Source organism: Fundulus heteroclitus, chromosome 19 (assembly GCF_011125445.2).
Source record: "Fundulus heteroclitus isolate FHET01 chromosome 19, MU-UCD_Fhet_4.1, whole genome shotgun sequence".
Classification (NCBI taxonomy): Eukaryota; Metazoa; Chordata; class Actinopteri; order Cyprinodontiformes; family Fundulidae; genus Fundulus; species Fundulus heteroclitus.
Window position 1 is genome coordinate 18646630 of NC_046379.1, and position 21757 is coordinate 18668386.

A 21757-nucleotide genomic window follows, 5' to 3' on the forward strand; every position below is an offset into this window, starting at 1 on the left:
ACACTCCGATATTTAATGTGAAAAAGGTTTTTTTGTCACTACTGCCTTGTTTCCGAGTAGTGTGTTATTTTACCAAACGCTATAAAACATACTGAGTTTTTAAGCAAATACTTTTCAGGAAATATGAGACTGGCACTCATAATTGCTTCTGACCAAAACACCCTGATCTGGAAATCCTAAGCGGTTACCATTACCATAGATGCTGAAGTTAGCAAAGTGTTTTTTTTCCCCTTATGCACATGAGCTTACACGTTTTTCTTTCATGGAAGACAAACATTACAAACAGAAACCTTTGAGAAAAACCATGTGAAAGAAAAGCTTTCTTTCCAATCACATTTTTTTCCACAGTTCCTTATCACAAAATCTGAAGTGAACCAAACCAAAACAGCCGATCACAGCAGGGCAAAGTTAATGAAAAATGATCACCTAAAGTGATTGGATGTTGAATACACTGTTCATGATTGAGCAGTGATAAATTTCTTCCTTATAGGACATCATTTGATAGAATAATAAAATCATGCATAAAGATCGTTAAAGAACTTTAGTATGTCTGCAGCAGCAGACTTGACTGACTCAGTCTGACACTGTCATCAAACAACACTATTAAAAAGACCAAGAAAAATTGCATAAAAAGGTGAAATACAAAACAAACCAATTCTGTGTGGGTATTTGCACACCTTAAAAAACCAAATCACAGTCAATATGAAACTATTTTGTGGCTTTTACTCTTTTTTTCTTCTTTTTTTAATAGAGCTTTGCATAACATCACTGAACCGCATCAGGAAATGTGTGAAAGACAAAACGTGTCAAGGCCATGGGGCTAAACTGTTGACACATCAACAAAAAAGTCTTAATCAAGCCACCAGACACATTTGATGCTCTCAAATCAATTTCATATTCAGCTGTTCACTCCCTCCTTATTAGGATAACTCCCATGACTATTAGGCATGGCTTTATTGAAATAGCAATCAAGCAAGAAGAAAATGATAAGTCAAGCTCTACTAAAACTAAACTTCCAAGCTGCTCTCATTGCAAATTGAATTAAACTTATGCTGTTGGTGTGAAAATGATATGCAGGACTATTATTCTAGCAATCTTAGATGCAAAATGACTGAATGCGGTAAGATATTTGGTTAAAACCTTTAAGCATGACATAAAAATCAGAGAGTAATCATGATTAATATCTTGTGATACTTTTAAGTTCTCTCTCAGACTGTATCTGATAACTGTTCAGCTTGGAAACCCTCCACACAACACTTGCCAATGTTAATGTTGAGTTTTCCAGTTATTCTGTTGACTTGAGTTTAAATTTCTATGGAGGCAAAGATCAATGAATACACTGCTGAAGAAAAAGAGAGAACACTCTCTTTCAGTTTAAGGGTGTTATGTATCAGGACAAAAAATGGTCTGTTCCTTACCAGGTTTGAAAAACATCTCAAAATCCAACATCAAATGTATAAACACGCTTTATTTCGTGAAATAAGGTGTGTTTACCTTATTTCACACCTGAAATCTAATTGCCTCACACCTTATTCATGAAATGAGGTGTGTTTATTGTGAATATTTGATAAACAAAAACAAAGCAAAGCAAGATTGAAAAGCCGTATGAAAAACTAAGTAAACAACATGATTCAAAAGTTTTCATAATCACTTTTGGCAGCAAAAACCTCCAGTAGCTATTTATTTTTTTTATTTTTTTTACTTTTTTGGTTTCTTGCATTGTTTTGGCCAAGGCTGCTTTGCAACTTGACTTCAGTTCTTTGAGGTTTGCAGAAATTGTCTGGACAGTTCTATCAAGGTCACACCACAGCATTTCAAACTGGAATGAGGTTTGAACTTTGATTACGCCATTTATTATTCATGGATAAGCACTTACAGAATTTATCATCAGGGATTTTTTTAAAAATAAGAATTGTAAGATATCATGATAACAAACTAACCCCACAAAATATCAGGTTGGCATGGGATTGCTACTCATACAGTTTGCAAGCAGCAAACAACAATTTATTTGAAACGGGATTGAATGCAATGATGCTTTTTTTAAATTGTGCAGTTGCACTAATTCATAGGTAGTTTATTTGATAAAGGGATAGATTTGTTTACAGCTTAGGTGGTACATTTTCGTTGGCAGTATCCTGGTGTTAGTTTCCTTTTCAGGTAAGGTGGACGAAGCAAAGATGTGCTTAGTTTCACCCACTATCATTTGAAAACAATGGTTTCATTAGGTCTGCTGGTCGTTTTTTATTCAGTTCAGATAAGATTTTAATAGTTTTGCAATATGTCACTGACTTTTTGTCCCATTATGCACACTCCAGGAACTGAAATAGGTAGTATTTTTCAACATTATTCCATATATTCCTCTCTATAAATAGTAGCTGATGCCACATTTTACTATGAGTATCATAGTAAATCACAGTATGAGTTTTTAAGCATACACTTGGTATTGATATATGATGATGAACTACCAAGAAAATGACTGTCTAATAACACCCTGAATGAGGCTACCAAACATGTTTCCATGTGGACAGGCTGTCCCAGGAAGGCAATGTTGGTGTTCCTTTCCTCCCATTTCTCATGCTTTGATAGTGGCATGCTCTCACTTCCTGCAGTGAATTATCCCTTGTTATCCTTTACTCTGTGTGTGTGCTACAGCTGAAAGGGAAACATGTACAGTACCTTTTACAGACTGCAGACATCACATGGAAAAATTCTCTGGATCAGCTTACCCTCAAGGAAATGCAACCACAGTCATGGTTGTTGAGATAAAAATGTGAGATACAAGATGGAAATGACATCATGAAAGCAAACTCTGCATGAAGGACCACCTACATGGGAAAAGACCCAAAAAAGTCCTTGTGCTTATACAATACTCCCAAACACTTAGTTTAGCTGTGATGGTTTTTAAAACATCAAAATTAATGATAAGTGCTACACATAAATTAAAACAAAGATAAATCACTACAGATAAACCAAGAAATCTGTTTGTAAGAAGAATCAGTCTATTTTATCTTTGACCTGCCCTTATAGTTAATTGCCTATTTCTGATAAGTGACTGCACAAGTGCTATCAGGTTGCTCTGACAACACCCTTGGGTATGGAAGTTGTGAGGGACCAAAGAAGACAGATATTTTCAGTATGAGTGACACATTTAAAATTAAGTTTTAGGAAGACAAGAAGTCATAAGAAGCTTCTGGAAAGGAAACATTATTTTCTGCTATGGTGTGTCAGCTCTTCCTTCAGGTGGCCACAACCTAACGTGGGTTAGACATCAACAAATAATAGAAAGCTTAAACATTGCGCAGAATATTGCTCTTTTCAACATTTTTTTAAATTCTGTTGTGAGGTATGCTACTTGTTTGAAGTGGTCAGGAAATCTCTGGTATGATAAGGACTAATTTACTTTACAAGAGACACAAACATGGACTTTTGTGAGTAAGACACAGCACTGTTGCAAAAGTAAACAGTCTCCTTCCATGTTTTGGAATCTGATAGCAGACCGCTTTGGACCAGCAAGTCATGGAGTTACTTGTAAAGACAAGGCCAACTATACCCCTCTAGATTAAATCCTACCTACATCGGAGAACCAAAAATATGTCTAATCAAGTGTCATATCTGTTTTGTTCTTACTCAGACTACCACAACCTAGAATGGGTCATGTGACCTACAGAGACACTCTAGGTCAAATGACCCATTTAGCGACGGATCCAACCCACTCAAGTTACATAGGCAAGTTTTTGAGAAGGGCAACCTGCACGGAGCATCGATACACACCAAGTGCTGTATATTGACCTGAAAAATAATTGAATGTATCCCAAATTAAGCTAATACATGTGTCAAAACTTAAATGGTGCAGCTTTAATGGAAACAATTTCATGTCTGAATCTGCCAGGGTTATATGCTGTGACTGCTTTTAGCTAGCTTGTTTTTATAAAGATACCATTACCTATAATGTCACATATTTACTCTAGGTTCATCAATATGTATTGTCCTCGTTATGAAAATATATAATAAAATCCCCCGGTCAGCTAAGCCCCTGGGAATCTGAAAACAACTGTGTCCAGAGAAAGGCGTTATCTCTCAACATAGTAAGTGGCAAATCTCCTGGTAAACTGGAAGCCAGCAGGAGTCTAAAAGAAATGTTTACACCCTTCGTTGCCCGCTGTAACACAATCGACCTACAACTACGGCCTTGGAAGAATGCAGACCAGGACACACTTTATAGTAAGCCGTTTATGGAGCAGCCAGGGAAACTAATAATTTTTTAGTGATTTTGCTGAAAAGTGTCATTATGAAATAAATACATAAATAGGCCATTGGAGAGAACACCATTATGAAATAAAAGAGCATTTAAAAAACAACATTTTGAAATAAAAACTGCTGGAATTAAATAAGAATGCTTCAATAATAATTTTATTGTGAAAAATATTAATGTGAAAGAATTTTTTTATAATACAAATTTTTAAAGACGAATGAAAAATATTTCATAATGAGATGAGATAAGCATTCAGTTATTTCACTATTTCATTGTCACTTTGAATATTTATATTTTATTTATTTAAGTAGATACTTATTTCAAAATGTATTTATTCATTTGATTTTGAGCACTTTGGCGTCCCATAATAACCTGGTTGGTTTGACTGTTTTCGTAGTTTCCAGTCAAAACAAGAGAAAGACAACTGTGTAATTTTGAGCCATCTTTCAGAAATCTTCATTACTATAAACAGTTAATAGTTTGGACATTAAAATGTCCTGGTTATTTGAAAAACAACAAAAACAATTGCTGCTATTTATACCTCCGTAAGGTAAGGCAAAAATCGGCCATCGGCTACAAAAACCTCTCATCGGTGCATCTCTACCAATCACTAAAAGTCAATAAAAAGAAAATGAGCTAAGACTCACTCAATAATTAAGGTAAAATAAGACATTAACAAAACAAAACCCCTTTGCTTCTGGACATGTTGGCAACGAACTTCCCTTTTTGTCAGATATGATTAAAAGGTCAAGAATACCTCGTTAAGACACTGGGAAAAGATGAAAGTAGTTCCTGAAGGTTACCTTAATGGCAGTCGGGTGCGTTTATGATCTCTTGAACAATGAAAATCAAGCGATTTCTTTCAGCAGTAAATCTTTACTTTGCTCATTCATTAAATACATGCAGTCGCCATGGTGATTTCATTTGAGTGGGACAAAGACACACACTCAGACAAGCAGACGGTTATACAAGGACAGCAAGTTGTGAGGGCCAAGGCCAAGCTTGATGTGTTGAATCCATTTACATACCGATCTGAAAGCTGAAGAAACTAATGGAAGCTAAGTGCTTCTTCTGGTGTTGGGCCTGACGAGAAGACCAGCTTTCATTAGAAAATATAAAAGTTACCAAGGGACAGACTATATATGCACTATCATCCCTGTGCAACAAATAGTCCTCAAAAAAAATCAATTGAGCGTCTTTTTGAATTTACTCATATCAGTACAATATGCAACAGCAAGAGATCAACTCCTGGTTGTTTCTTTAGTTATTTTGTAATAAGACTGATTTAATAAGTAAAAGCTGTCTCTAATGACATATTCTAACCCCATAACATCTCTTTGCAATACCCTGAAATCACATATTATCATTTATATTCAACAAAGTTTCCTCAACTATGCATAAGCCAGGAAACACTTATCCTCATAGAAAAGGCTGGCAATGCAACCAACTATAACACATGCAAGGCTAGCAATCATGAATCTGAAACAAAGGCCTTTCCAGTCCATTCATGGGATGGAAAACAATGAAACCGTTGTGTTTCTGGGCCTTCGTAGGCAGGATGGTTACCATGCAGTGGCAAGGCACCAATAGAATAATGGAGGACATTTATCATCGTAAACAACAGCCAGAGGACAGAGATCAGCTTTTTATAATGTTCATTGAACGGATACAGATACTATTGACTTAAAACAGTGACGATTACAGTTTAACTAAAAAAATAATAATTCAGCTAGACCAGCCTTGATTGCTAAACAAAAACTAAATCTGATCATTTGTCAAAAGTTACCGCTGAGAGATTTAGGACAATATATTTAAAAATCCTATATTTTCCATGATGAGTTAATACTTGTCAGTAGTTCATTCAGGCTGCAACAAACAAGCCAGAGCGGGGCTTCTACAGATGAGAGGGAGGGAGACATAGAGGACAGTAAGAAGCATTTCAGCAAGTCTCAGTTTTCTAGCATTGGAAGTTAAAACAATGTTCATCAGCCACAAAAAGGACTCATTCCTCCTTTAGGAATTCGTTGTTTTATGGGCTTAAAGCTTCTATACCACCGTCCGTCTCACAGCTAGAGTTTGAGAAGCATCTTACACCCATCATTGGGTCTATAACGGAAAGGAAAGTACCGATGCTAAGGGCATCTTTGTTGTTGATTGTTGTTCAAGTGTAGATGTTACTAGACTATCTGCTGGATGTTTTGGTCTTTTTGATTTGGCTATAGCACAGATATTGTAACTGTTGCACGTTTTTGTTGCTCATTAATGCTTCTCTTTGTGGTGGTCTTTCAAAGTCTTTCTGAGGACTTCAGCAAGGTCAGCTGCTTTGTAATTCTGGCATGTCAGTCAAGATCTTTGTTTCACCAATACTTTTCTGAATTCTCGTACCACATAAAAGCTGTCCAGTAGTTGTCCAGAAGGCATATGAGGAGGTCCACCTAGCATCACTCAGTTATGATCATTCTCACGATGACCCAGTGAATGTTTAAATCACCTCATTGTGAACAATAAGATTAGTGGATTTCTTCAATAATCCTTAATCCACTGATTGTGAACACACAACTCTGACATATTATTATTATTATTATTATTATTATTATTATTATTATTATTATTATTATTATTATTATTAATAATTATTATTATTATTATTATTATACATTTGTTTTACCAGGAAGTTCCCACTGACATGACAAACTTCTTTTCCAAAGATGTACTGACCAAAATGGGCAGAAGCAGTACAGTTAAGCTACATAGTTACAAAAAAAATAAAATAAAAACTAATATATCTTTCCAGCAAAGTGAACCAAAATGCAGCTTCCAGGACATTTTTTGACAGAGTCAACAATAATAATTATACTGTATATTTTTGATGAATTTGGTGAATATACATTTGCTTGACCCCCCCCCCAAGCCCCAGTAGATCCGCCTCTGCTCAGGTTCATCCTTTGAAATGAACATCTATAATTTTATCCAAGGCTCCTCTACACACATGACTTCTAAAGCTAGATGAGCAGTTCACTAAAAATGGTTGTAGCTGCATTTTGCCTCCAGTCACATCTGCTATCCATCCAATTATAACACTCATCCAAGGACAACACATTAAAGGAATATTGGAGGCTTGACAAATTGTGCGTGTCAGCCATTCCAATTGAAAGAATCTGTTCTACAGCACATAGACTTTATTAAAGTTCACTTCAAATTAAAGCCACTTGGAGAGCATGACATTTCAGGATGTGGCTTGAGGAAAATGTTTCTACAAAGTCACTTGAAATCCAAAAGGAAACATCCAGATTATATTATGTGGTGAATATATGAGCAAAGAACATACAACACTTAACTTCGTTGAAAGGGATTTCTCAAAAATCAAAAGGTCATTGATACAACAAAATCTTCATTACACAAGGACACCAGTTTGAGGCTTTCTTACTGTTTTGCTCTGGGATGGATTTAAGATAACTTTGAATTTGACAGTTCATACTAAATGCATATAACCCGGAAGAAAATAATTCATAACTCCTTTTATTCAAAATGTAATAATGGAGACAAAAAAAATCAATTTAACTTAAGTTATTTAGTAATCATTCAGATTATTTATGACTTTGTCTGCCTTTACTTTGATTCACTAACACTAGCTACACAAATAATTCAATGTATTGTGATAAAACAGAATAAAGAAAAAGGAATTTTGATTAGGCACATTGTTAATCAACTTGAGTTTTTCCCCAACTCCTGAGTTTATCATCATTATACTAGAAGTGCTTTGACGATTTAGACCACTTCAGCCTGTGAAACCTTCTGATGGTGAAGCAGATGCCATTTCTGCAATGTTAATTTTGAAACTGTAGCTCAGACAGAGCCAACTAATGGCTTAACAAAACTGAAGTACGCGTCATACACGGACAGGTATGGCTCCAGACAGGGCTTCTATGCAAACGGGGATTAGAAAGAAAACGGGTGTTACTTTTGTTAAAAATGTCGAGAAAAATTAGAATGCTGACGGATCTATATCATCAATGTCATACGATACGGACAGCCTTAATGCAGTGTTTTAATTTGATAATAGAGCCTTTTGTTCAACATGCTGGCTCAGATCTGTGGAGTTTAAGAAGTGGCTGTTTTATATTTTACATTTCTGGTCACTGTACAGTCTCATCACCAGGACCATGCAGGAAAATCAGCCACTAGGAAGACCAAAAGTTATTTTACATATCAGTGTATGGATAAAGGCTGTAAGATAACAGAAGATCTTGCAATGGCGATAATATTGGTAAATGGTATGATTGCTATATCAGTTGCTTTATAAGCCTGCTTTATAAGCCTGCATGCCATTTCCAAGGGGCGGGGCTAGCAGCAGCTACTCTCGGCAGCTTCGCGTTTCAGACAGTGTGCGACATACTCATCTGATGAGGAGATTTTAAATGTCATATAAAGCATTATATGCCCATTGTTTTCTTTCCTCTATTTCTCATCTATGCATCGTACACGCTGTCACATTTTGCAATTTTTAGCAATGTCATTTGCGTCCGATGTGAACATCTTCTGCCATGGGTTTCCCGACAAACTGGGCTAACATTACACTGTAAAAAAAAATCCGTTGTTTTTACGGAAAAAAACTGGCAGCTGTGGTTGCCAGAATAATCCCGTAGAAAATACTACAAAAATGTTAACAACATTACGGAACAACTTGTACATTTTACTGGGATTTAATGTACAATAAATGATGACTAAATGTACATTTTGCAGTTATTCAATGTACAATAAGCAGTTTTAGGATGTGAAATTTACAAGTTGTTTTGTAATGTTGTTTACATTTGTACTGTATTTTTAACGGGATTATTCTGGCAACCACAGCTGCCAGTTTTTTTCCGTAAAAACAACAGATTTCTTTTTTAAAGATGTTTACATTTGTACTGTATTTTTAACGGGATTATTCTGGCAACCACAGCTGCCAGTTTTTTTCCGTAAAAACAACAGATTTCTTTTTTTAAAGATGTTTACATTTGTACTGTATTTTTAATATATATATATATATATATATATATATATATATATATATATATATATATATATATATATATATATATATATATATATATATATATATTACAGTCTATCTACATTGCTTCAAATTACTTCTAAATGAAAAGTCAGGCTGTAACAAACCACTCGTCAGACATTATACAATTCACAATAATGCAAATTTATTGTTGAAAAAAATAATGAGAAAGAGATCATTAAAGTGTGTGTGTGTGTGTGTGTGGTTGCACTTGTGTTTGTGAGAGAGAGGAATTATGAGTGAGGTGTGGTAGTGAGTGAGTGAATAAATGTGAACCTTGTTAATAGCGAGCCACGAAAAAAGGTGATATAGGTGTTCATCGGCTCCATCACTTTGAAGGAACACCTAGGGGAATAGAGAAGAGAAACAAACACAATAATCTCCATTAGTTTCATTAGCAAAGTCAGTCAATAATCAAGGGCAGCAGTAGCACTAGCACACATACCTTTTTAAATAGCTCGCCATTCATGGAGAGCTTGTGAATCATGGTAAAGGCTTGATTAAGATGCAACTGCATTGCTTCTAGAAGAACATCTAGAGAAACATGGGTGTTCACGGTCAACTGAAGGAACAACTAATGGAATAGAGAAGAGACAGAAACACATATTCTCCATTAGTTTCATTAGTAAAGTCAGTCAATAATCAAGGACAACAGTAGCATTAGCACACGTACATTGAACACGTGGGAATTATGTACAGTGCATCCTGAAAGTATTCACACCCCTCTCAATGTTTCAGCATTTGTTGCATTGCATCTCCTTCAGTCAAATAAGTTCATTTTTTTCTCCTTGATCTAGACTCAGTGATACATAATGACAGCAAGAGTGTTATTGAGTGTTATAACATAGGGTGTGAATACTTATGCCCATGTGGATATTTCAGTTTTTTAACGATTTGCAAAAACTTCTACAATTCTGTATTTTGCTGTCATTATGGGGCACGGATCCTAGATCAGGGAGAAAAAAATTACCTTATTTGACTGAAGGAGATGACTGCAATGCAACAAATGCTGAAACATTGAGAGGGGTGTGAATACTCTCTGGATGCACTGAACATAATTCCAACGTGTTCATTCATAGTTTTGATGCCTTCAACGAGAATCTACAATGGAAATAGACATGGTAATAAAGGAAACATTGATTGAGAAGGTGTGTCCAAACTTTTGGCCTGTACTGTACCTTTTCAAACAGCTCGCCATTCATGGTTGAAAAGGTCATGAATCAAGTTACAGAAGCTTAGATTAACATGCAACTGCATTGCTTCCAGAAGAACATCTAGAGAAACATATGGGTGTTCACTGTCGCGGCCACTTGAAGGAACAACTAATGGAATAGAGAAGAGACAGAAACACATATTCTCCATTAGTTTCATTAGTAAAGTCAGTCAATAATCAAGGACAGCAGTAGCATTAGCACACATACCTTTTTAAATAGCTCGCCATTCATGGTCTGAGAGGTCCTGAATCAAAGTAAGGACTCTTGGATTCACATGGAGCCGTTTTGTTTTTGTTTGTTCCACTTTTGTCCCCTTCTCCGGATTAATAGAGAAGAAACATCTAGGTTAACAGAAGAGAGAAGAAACACATACTACTATAAATGATACAACCATCTCAACTAGTCAAATCAGTACAAAGGAAAAGACAAAAAAGGTGAGAATACGGGTTACAGTTTTCCATTAATTAAAGTTTAACTGGTAGGCGGGGAGCTAAGGGGCCAACCGTGAACCCCCCACATAATCCAACTTTAAAAAATATATATATATATTTTTTTAAAGGTCCCATCATGCTTAACATGAATTAAAATGTTTACATTGAAAATTTTGCACTACATGTTTCAGGTAGTCAGTGTATTTCCAAACATTGCAAATTGCATTGCACCTTTCCCTAGCTCATGGAGAGTCATGTTTCTGTAATGTGTTTCCATTGCATTTTCAATGTATGGAAATACATTGACTACCTGAAACATGTAGTGCAACCCAAAATGTTCAGTGTTAACATTCTGATTTATGCTCAGCATGGTCAGACTTTTAAAAGAAAGTTGGTTCCTTTGAATTATGGGAGAGTGAACCTTAAGGCCTATAGACATTAGACACTACACTCTGTCTATTGACATATCAACGTCTTTTTTTTTTCCTCTTGATGACAGACACCTTTGGTATAATGTATAGATTCCTAAGTTAAAGGACAACTTCGGTCAATTTCAACAAGAGCTCTATTGCTCATGCAACTTGAGACTTGCCAGGACTGAAGACGTAAGAAATTTTGGTCTAAATCCTATAGGTTTCCTTGAACAGAGAATTAGCACTGACAGCTAATCCATGGGGGCATAACTTTAAATTGTGAATTTAACACTCCAAATGTCAACGCCAAAGCTATGCAACACCAGCCGACACAATACAACACAACACTGTAATGTGTATGACTAGAAATGCTTAAAAAGTAGTTAAAGACAGTGTGTTTGTGCAAGCAGCCATATACAAAATTTAAACAAATGATATGATAAAACACAGTGTAAAGTTCTACCCCCATGGGTTAGCTATCAGAGCTAATTCTCTGTTCAAATAAACCTATACAAGTTGGACCAAAATGTTTTGTGTCTTCAGTACTGGCAAGTCTCGAGTAGCTTCAAAACTTGATATAATGGCTGTGTTAGCATTAGCAAACGGGGCTGGGACATTGTGCTTTCGATAGAAGTGACACTTAAATGATGCATATGTACAAAATGTCTGCCTGCAGTCAGTACTCTCACACTTGAACACGCAGCGTGGTTCGTTTCTATGAACCCTACAATGCAACACATAACCCTTTAACGTGTGCAATGTTCTCCCGCAAAAATGACAATGAATCATGGCGTGGGGAGCTAGAAACAGGCAAAATAGCTATTAGCTGCTAGCAGCCAGTATCAATGTGAAGTTGTCAGTTGTCCGCCTATGAGCCAGTGAAATCAATAAAAACGCGCCGTTTTGTTTCACAAAATTGTCTTTTGACTTAACCTGATGCTCGAACCAGAGACATTACTTACTCAAACTTGGTGTCTGTTAAGTGCCACTGCCAGAGAGCCGAACACGCACGTGTACCAACCTAGCTAGTAACTGTGTGGTGGGACGTTGACGCTGAAGCAGCGCAACTACAGCCTGTGAATGGGCGGAGCTAACATTTGAACCAAAATAATTTTATATTCTCCTGCAGAGAACAAAGTTTTTGTAAAATAAACTATTCTACATAGCAGGAATAAACAGAAAATAAAATTGTTTACTTACCAATAGTTGGTTCCATGAAAAATTCAAATATATGTAGAGCAGCAGCACCAGATGGCCATGGTTTGATTCTTCTTCTTCCTCTTTATGAATTTTTCTGGCGGTTGGCACGCAACGAAACGGTGCATTACCGCCACCAACTGGTTTGGAGTGTGGATCACAATGGTTTGATTCCGCTGCGTTTTCCATTCAAATATCATCATGGATAGGCATCCCGTGTTAACTAGACCTACATAAAGCTTCCCTTTCCTAATTTATTCTAAAAAAAAGTATTGTCTTTTAAACACATTAACAGTTATATTTGGTTTAGAGTTTTACGAAATGGTAAACGAAATTAGGTTAGGGATCAGACGAAGCGCAGCCCAAAGACCCCTTATGATGAGTACCATTAATGGACTCAGTGCTCCCTGCCTGTGGGATTCCAGAGCCAGCTGATGGGTATCGGCAGTCCAAGCGACATGCGGCTCGGGCGGTTGCCGAGGCAAAAACTCGTTTTATGAAATGTGCCAAAGAGCCTAGGCTACTGACTTTTTTTTAACAGGGCAATGATGTAATTTTAACTGTATGACTTTTTTTTTGGCATTACAGTTTATTTGTGTTTAAATTACATTAATTTGCAAATTATACAAAAAATTCTGATCTATTCAACATATTCTTACTGTAAAATGAACAGTTGTATTTGGTTAGGAGTTTTACAGTTTATCATTGTAAATTACACAATGCTTCATTGTTTTTGCATCTACAGTTTTTTTATGTCATGATTTTACAGGAATTCACTGTTAATTCTACGGATATTATTTACAGTGTACATGTAAAATGCAAGTTTCTAACTATTTGAATAAATCAGGCAACACTTTTTTCATACCAAACAACCTTTTATGATAAGAGTATTGTCAAAATATCTCTAAAATCGGTGGTGTGGTGAGCTCAACCATATTCTCTACCATTCACAAATTAAGAGATAATTTGGAAATTAAAGGTATTACATAAAAAAGATAACAAAGAGCTCTTTAATTGTGTATTTAAATTGATTGTTTTCTTTTTATTAAACTGCATGTTTGACTGATTGTTTTTCTTTCTTACAAAGATCAAGCATTCATGTATTAAATGAGTGAAATGATGATTATTTTAGTGCAGTCCAAGTGTCAGACAGGCTAAGGAGAAAATAGCTTGTGGAAAAAGGAAGTAGCGCTTGGAAGGAGACTGCAGCTGCTGGCTACAGGAAATCTGCCGAGAAGAAAAGAGGAAGTGGAATCAGATGCTTTGGTTCAATGACCTGCTGCCCTAGGGTCGGAGAAAGAGGAGCGAAAACTTTTGACTCGGCCAGAGATCTGCATAGGGTGAAAAGTTTATGAGGTGATAAGGTACTGGGTGCAAGTGTTCGGTGGAGACAGGGGGGGGTTGAGGTTTGCAACCTCCCAACGGCTCTCTCAGCACATAAAAGAAGGGTGATTTGGGTACTCGTTGCTCAGATTCTCATCTCAGAAGACATGCGGCGCGGAGCAGAAGAGAAGACCCAAGACGGAAGGATGATCGTGGAGCCAAAGGAAGAACACGGCGCCCGTGTCTCTGAGAACCGCCGAGACTGAGTCAGATTATCTATTTTTCGTGTTTTTCCACAATTCGGGGCCAACGATCTGCAAATCCTGTCAAGAAGAACTGCTGTGGTTTTGACCTGGTTGATGAGAAGATCCTAGATGTCCAGAAGATGCGAGTTGCTCCCATGAGATGTCAGCTCTGCAGTTAGACCAACCTCTCAAGCCAAGGAGACGCACCTCAGGCACGGACATCAAGGCAAAGGGCTCCAGGCGTGAGTCTTTGTGAGTGGGGCATCAACGGGACATCGGGTTTGCCATCGAGAGAAGGCACGTTGTTCGGCTGAACAACTCCTTATCCAGCAATCAAAGCCACTATAAGTTTCCATCTGAGGTTCGGGTCAGTTTGCTCCTCTAAATTTAAAATCCTCTCCTAAATATATTAGTAAGCAGCCTTAGATAAGAGATAGGATGTTGATTAAATATTCATTTGTAATCTGTTAAATTGCTTAATGCTGTTTCTAATCCCCTGCTAAAGCGTACTAATTAAAGAAGCATATAAAATTTTGTTCAAAGTTGTGGACATTCAATTTGTGAGTCAACATTTTTCCGAGTTCTTCTATGATTGTAAAATAGTCATGGTGCATGATTCTAGAAATATTTTGGAGGTCTTAAAAGGTTGCCTATAGCCCAAACTTTAAAACAACACCCTTAGGGACTTTTGAGTCTTTAAAAAATACTGATCGTGTAACAAGTGCTGATTTATAGGAGTAGGAGCCACCGTTAACTAGGGCGGTGGTCGGGGTACAGGTGGCTTCGGGCTACTAGGTTGCCTGACCTGTCCACTGCAGAAGGGTGTGGCCCTAGGACGAAGGTGGTTAGCTGGTCAGTCGTATCCTACTCATCTAGCTGAAAAGGTCTCACAGGAATTCTAAACAGGGTAATACTCGTTAGATTCAGAGGTCCTTAGAACCCCAGCTAGTTTGAGCTTTAACCCAAAATAGGAAGTATGTGGGGGAAGTGGGGTTTTAGTTCAAAGCCAAAAATCTGACAGTATGGTAAACACACATATTGAGCTGCACAATATATTGTACAGCTCTAGGGTAGTGTATGTATAGATATCTCCATAATTAGGTTTGAGGTACTGTTTTCATTTTTAAAAATGCTTCTTTTGGACCAGAAGTAATCTTACATTTGTTGATAATAGTAGCGACATGAATCTGATAGAGGATCTGTGGGACATGATAAAGATTAGGGTATGGCTGTGAGGCCTTCCAACCTATAAGACTGAAACAAACTTCCTAGTTGAACAGAGTTGCACAAATTATTGACCTCTCAATATCAGTGTTATCAAAATTAAAGCTGTTTTTTATGATGTAAAAACTATACAACTTTAGTTTCTAAAAGTAGAGTCGATTAGGGGAGAAGCAGAAAGCAGCTTATTGGTAAGCTTATAGTCTTCTTCACAGCGGAATACCTTTGCATCAACAACAGCAATAAAACCTGTATTTGTCCAAACTCTGCAGCAGATCCTTACAGAAAGCCCCTCACTGTAACTTAATTTGAACATGGCCACACAAAAGCATAGCCTTATATTTAAAATAACACACCCACACATACACACACGCTACTTATGTCTGGGACCCAAGTTGATGCGTCTGGAAACGGAACCCTGAAGGCAAAAAGAACTTTTATACCTAAGCCACGTTATATATTATTTAACAGAACGTTTCGATTTTGCATAAATTAGTTTGTGAGCTCATAGGTCTGGGGAATTTAAAACATCTAGATCTATACACAGGCAAATTGCCTTCATAGTCAATTAAAACAGAACGTTGATGCAACACTAGTCATTTCACTAATTCTATGCTGCTTACAAAAAGCCATTACTAAAAAAACGTTGATGAAGTTTGACTAAATACTTAGTTCTTATACTACATTTTATTCTTTAGAAAATCCAAAAATTACATTTCAGTCATGTGGCCAAATTTCATTTCCTGTCCCATCTGTCCTTTTCTAGACACTGTTTAGCAAAGCAAAACTTGTGGACAGAACAATAATGAAAAAAGAGGCAAACAATGTTAAAGTAAAAAAAAAAAAAAACAGCTTGTATAGTTTTTAAACAGTTCATACATTTTAACCAAAGTACAACTTTCTTCTGTTGCAACACAGAATGAGTGACTAAGTGGTTTTATTTGAATAGTTTAATTAAAATGATTTAAAGATCAAATCAGTTCATCATGACCAAAAGGTTTAGATGTAGACCTGTTGGCATATTGAAAACTGGACGCATGAGTCAGTTCCTGACACTGCCAAGGACTAGCCTTCGGGTTATTGGAAAAAAGCCATGCTGCAATAGGTTTTTCCTTACTATAAAATAATGTGGGGGAAGAAAAAAAAATCAGGGCACTCTACAAGAGCCCTTTCTTTCTGAAATGTTTCAACATATAAATGTTTAATATGCATTTTTGCAATACTGAAGTTCAAGTAACATTCAACTAAAAAGGCCTTTTAAAACATATTGTGAAATGTGAATTTAATAATATGGTGGGATGTAAATTGTGTCAACCCAACATTAATTTGCACTTAAAATTACTGAAGTTCATCCCATTCATCCGAACGAAGTTAGAGACTACCAGATGGCTACAAGAAGCCTCTCACAGAAGTTGTTTCCACCAAAATAGGTAAGACCAACTATTAGGGGTTGGGTGTCTTGAAATCTTATTCTGCTAGAGAAGACATTTTTGGCTTATATATATGGTTTAATGGGTAAAACTAGATTAATACTTTTTGTTTAAGGGCAGTTAATAGCATTCTTTTTTACCGCTGATGAATAAAAGCAAGAGATGATGCATGAACTGGAACATTTTTTAATAAGCAAATACTTCATAGGCTATTGTAATCTTTTCACATGACTGCACCCTCTCATGAACTTGGCAAGTGATCACAAACAAAATAACCTTCTACTTGAAGAAATGGTCATATTAAAAAGATCAAGGCAATTTTCTGATTACACACCACTAAAAAAATAAATAAGGAATTACTTTTATTCAAAGACATATAGTAAAGAATTCCCTCTGAACCGACTCTACTAAAGAATGTGTTACTCAGAAAATAACCACTTTCTCTTTAGAAGCTGTGTTCACTGAAAGGCGGCGGCTCATGGCAGAAATGTAGCCCAGTCCTCAGTCTAGAGTAGAAGCAGCTCCAGGGACTTTCTCTCCTCAGGATAACAGCTATTCTGAGTCGATCAGGTATACTGATATGCTGAGGGACACTTGGCCCAGCCATCCGTTCTCTTGCCACCTGGAGAACTGCTACTTCAGCCATATTTTGAACACTTCATTTATTTCAGTCTGACAAAAACCGACTCCAGTTGAGGATTTCTAAGGTTGCCAGTGTGATACTAAAACTGATGTGCCCTTCGAGACTGGTGGTATATTTTAGTTTCGCTGCAAATTATTACTTTTGTGCCATTTCTCCTGACAGTTAAGGCTCTTCAACATACAAAAAAAACCTCCAGCTTCTCTAAATCTTAAGTTAAAGTCAAGTTGGTCATTTCAGTCATTAGGAAAACATTGCATAGGCAGAGAATCTAATGTTTTATTTGGTGTCAATTAAAAATATATATTTTTTTTTATTTATTTTATTGCCAACAGCATCTCCTCAGGATGCTGGCCACCTCTTATGAAATTGTCTAAATCTTCATTTGATGAAATCATAAAGATCAAAAAAGTGTGACCTTGTCTGAATTATTTTGTGTGCTTTATAAAAAACATGGGAAAAAATGACATAGACCATTATTTTAGGAATGGTGGCGATGTTGTATAAAAGCAAGAATATAACAGACACATCTGAACGACACTGAATTTGTAAAAGACTTGTGTGTTTAGTGTAAATCTGTAAACATACATTGAACTGAGATATCCTCAAGAACATACTTCATTTGAAGAGTAAATCCAGTAAAGAGGTTGAGGACTTCTCCCTGAGTTTCGGACATCACACATAACTTTCAATATCACCAACATCTTTGAACTCAACATGATTAATTCCTTTTCTCAAAGCTAAAGCAGCAGGGGGAAAGATGAATGAAGCTGCTGTGATAATGCATCGAAAAGGGCAAAGAGGCTGACCTGGCAACAAACATATACAGATGTGGGCTGGGGACACATTTGTGCAATGACACATAATATGGTCACCGCGTCACAGAAGGTTATACCAGTAGTACACTGCAGCAGCAAACTCCTGCAATAAGCTCTCCACATCCACAAGGATAAGGAACAGCAGGCTATAGTACATAAAAAAATAATGTTTCCTGTTAATCCACAAGTAGAAGCCTTGGTCAGACTAGAGTGAACTGATTAGATTTTCTTCCTGGTGGGGTTTGCATATTATTATTATTTTATTTATGGTTTATATAACTGGAAAATATCTATTAAAATTTTTCATTTTGTTCAAAAAGAATGTCCTGGCCAAGGAGGAAGCGGCTCCAGACATTACTGAAACATAACACACACAACAATTTTTTACCCATAATGAAACAACAAATTATTCAAGTAAAACTTATCAATTTAAATTTTTACTCTAAATAACAAATACCAATTTAATCCTCAAAACCACTTATTATTTCATTCTATTATTTTTGGTATATTCCGTTTTGTAAGCATACCATTTTATTTTTTAAATGTATCCTGACTGCTTCCCTTTTCGGAGGCTGGACTTGCATGCTTTGTGCAGTTTTGCTCTGAAATGTCAGGACCGGGTGGCAGAAAGATCAGAGCAACAGAAGAAGCAGTGTGACCCTGATGGGTACGAACTGACTCGTGTGTTTGTTACAAAACATCTTACATTAGACCGCACCACATACCAAAACTATAAAGGTAAGAAATAGCAAAGAAGGGACGGGATCAGCAGCAAGCAAAAACAAAAGAAGGTTGAGTAAGGTCATTTATGTGGAAACGCTTTGGCTTGTAAGAGACGGACGCGGATCAATAACACATGATGTGCCCTATTGATCGACAGCTTGTGGTCCACTCAGCAACTCAACAGATTAGCGCAACCCCCTGAAAGTCAAACTTGGAGTGATATATGAGCAGCTAATACAGAAAGTGACTCAATCTGATGGAAAATATTTTCCAGAAAATGTTCAAAACTGTTCAGGAGTTGAGAGAAAACAAAAGTGAATTTGTCTGCTTGAAATGATTTGGTCTCATTTATTATTTGCACAGACAATTATTTTATTCTTACATTATTTATTATTCAGAATGTATTGATTTTGTAATTCCTTTTTTATTTCTTACTAATGTTTTGTAAGGAACTAAACAGATTTTTTTTCCCCCATTTAGTTTTTATATAGTACAAATATTGATACCATAACACACGCTAGATGTAAGTCGAGAAACACTGCATATCACCTCTAAAGAATCTGCTGACGTCTAACAGGATAATGAAGATGAAACAAAGGTGGACATTTCAGCCAGACATTGATTCTAAACACAACACCAATAAGAGTCTCAATGGGTCTCAGAGAAAGAAAATAAAGCTGCTAGAACACATCAGCCAATCACTTGACCTGAAACCTATAGCAAATCAATGGAAAGGATTAAAGCTCAGGATTCACAGACGGAGCTCACAGCACCCTGAGGATTTTAAAGACTCTTTTTGAGAACGAATGGTCCAAAACAACGCCTAAGAAACTCAAACGATTCAACCAAAACAGTTGAATCCAGTTGTTTCAGTATTGAACATGTTTTGTGTATGTTTAAACTCACTCAAGGAAACAAGTTCCTTCAACTGGGCAGTATATATGAAGGCTTTTATCTGAAGCTCAGTGTGAGCACTTTGTACCGTCTGAATAGAAATACAGTTTTAGAATGAATATGGTCAGCTCCTGCACCTTTTTGGAAAATCTAGCATGTTAGAAATGACAAAAGAAGACCAAGAACATCATTCTACATTTTCCTGATCCACCGTAGACATAACTACAGCTGGTACAAATTCAACCATAGTCTCAAAAGGAAAACAAGACTTAATTCTGATGAAGAAACCAAGTTTTATATTCAGTTTTTTGTCAGCTGTTTGATGTGAGAGTTCAATGATTACTAGAATAAACAGGCTTGTAATACAGGCTGGGACATTTTAATAATGTTGTGTTACCAAGTGCTGCTCTGAGGGGGAAATTACTTTGAAAATAAAACAGCATGATTATTTAATTATTGGCTGTTCACAAATATACATTTGTGAAAAACTGTGGCATGCATTTCTATTCAAACATTGGAGTCAGCACTTTGTAGAAGCACCTTCTAACGCATATAAAAGCAGCAGGTGTTTGGGGGTATGTCTCCACAAACCTTCCACATCTAGAGGCTGATTGTTTCCCCCCTTTAGTCTTGAGGTCAGTTCACATTAAATGCGAAAGGTGCCACCATGTTGGCACTTTTGCATGCTGTCGCTCGCCTAACATTATCACCGACAGTTCACACAGCGGGCGACAAGCCAGAAATACAGCAGTACAATGGCGCCATCTAGTGACGCTTTCACTCAACTATCACTCCAGTCTCCTCACTCACTTTTTTGCAGGCTTGGTCGGTTCTGGACTTGTCTCTGCAGTAATAATTGGTTGAGTCATACAACTGAGGCCGACCGCAGACCGCTATTATCATCTTCTTCTCCGCTGCTGTCCTTCATCCCACGTCACAGTCACATCTTGCTCCTGATTGGTCGTTGTGGTACAAGACACAAAAGTTAAGCTTTTTCAACTCCAACAACTGTCACTTAACACCCATCGTAGGTGTCGTGTTGCTATGGTTTTACTTTATTCGCCAAAATCACTCAGTTTGCTTTGCTAGAATTGCCTCTGTGGCCTCAGTGTTGCTTTGAGTCACGTCGCTCCTGTTTGGCACCTGTGCGTAGGGATATCATGTAACTATCACTCGGCCTGCAACATTCACGTTCAATGTGAACGCACCTTTAGAGATATAAGGCTGGTTTATGCTTGACGTACTTACATTCCGCATGGAACTGAGACATGCGGACACAACGTCTGCAGCACTCTTCGGGTTTTCTCCGAAGTAGCACTATTGTCCTATACTCAAGAGGGCAATGCAGGGCTCCTGCGCCAAGCATACTATACCCTACTACACGTAGAAGCAGAAAACACAGTTTCCAACATTTTAAAGCTTCTTAATTTCTTCCAAGAGTGATGGTGATCTCTGTCAAGGAATTGTTAACAATTTGCTTATTATAGTGATTTTTATGGCCCAAATCATAAAGATGTCTATATTTATGAACCTCTGCCAGATGGAGCGCTTGCTTGTCCGTCATGTCTTCAGTGTGGGACGGTCTGCGTAGTTAGGAATTTTCTTAGGTGCGTGGAGTGACGTGGTTGCCAAAATTATGTAGTATGACCACGTACACCTTGCGGATGCGTCAAACATAAACTAGGCTTTCAAGCTATTTCTCAAGCTCAATTATATTGGTTGAAGAGTATCCGTGAACATCAATTTCCAAGTATTGCCGTAGAGTCTTAATTGGATTTAGGTCCATCTTTAGACAGGCCCTCCCAGCTTATTAATATACATTGAGCTAAACCCTTTCATTATAGCCCTGGCTGTAAGTTTAGGATTGTTGTCATGCTGCTAGGTGAACTCTTCTTCAGAC

The 21757-nt window shown here is 37.0% G+C and overlaps 1 protein-coding gene and 1 long non-coding RNA gene across 4 annotated transcripts in view; both read right to left on the bottom strand.

Annotated features, from left to right (window-relative positions):
- Positions 1 to 21757, bottom strand: part of stxbp6 (syntaxin binding protein 6 (amisyn)) — an 85915-nt gene that overhangs the window by 26725 nt on the left and 37433 nt on the right. The window lies entirely within an intron of this gene.
- LOC118566938 lies at positions 9366 to 12468 on the bottom strand. The gene is made up of 5 exons (XR_004933373.1): positions 12329 to 12468; positions 10730 to 10863; positions 10487 to 10630; positions 9754 to 9882; positions 9366 to 9653 (listed from the first exon to the last, which is right to left on the bottom strand). It is a non-coding gene; the product is annotated as an uncharacterized LOC118566938 (long non-coding RNA).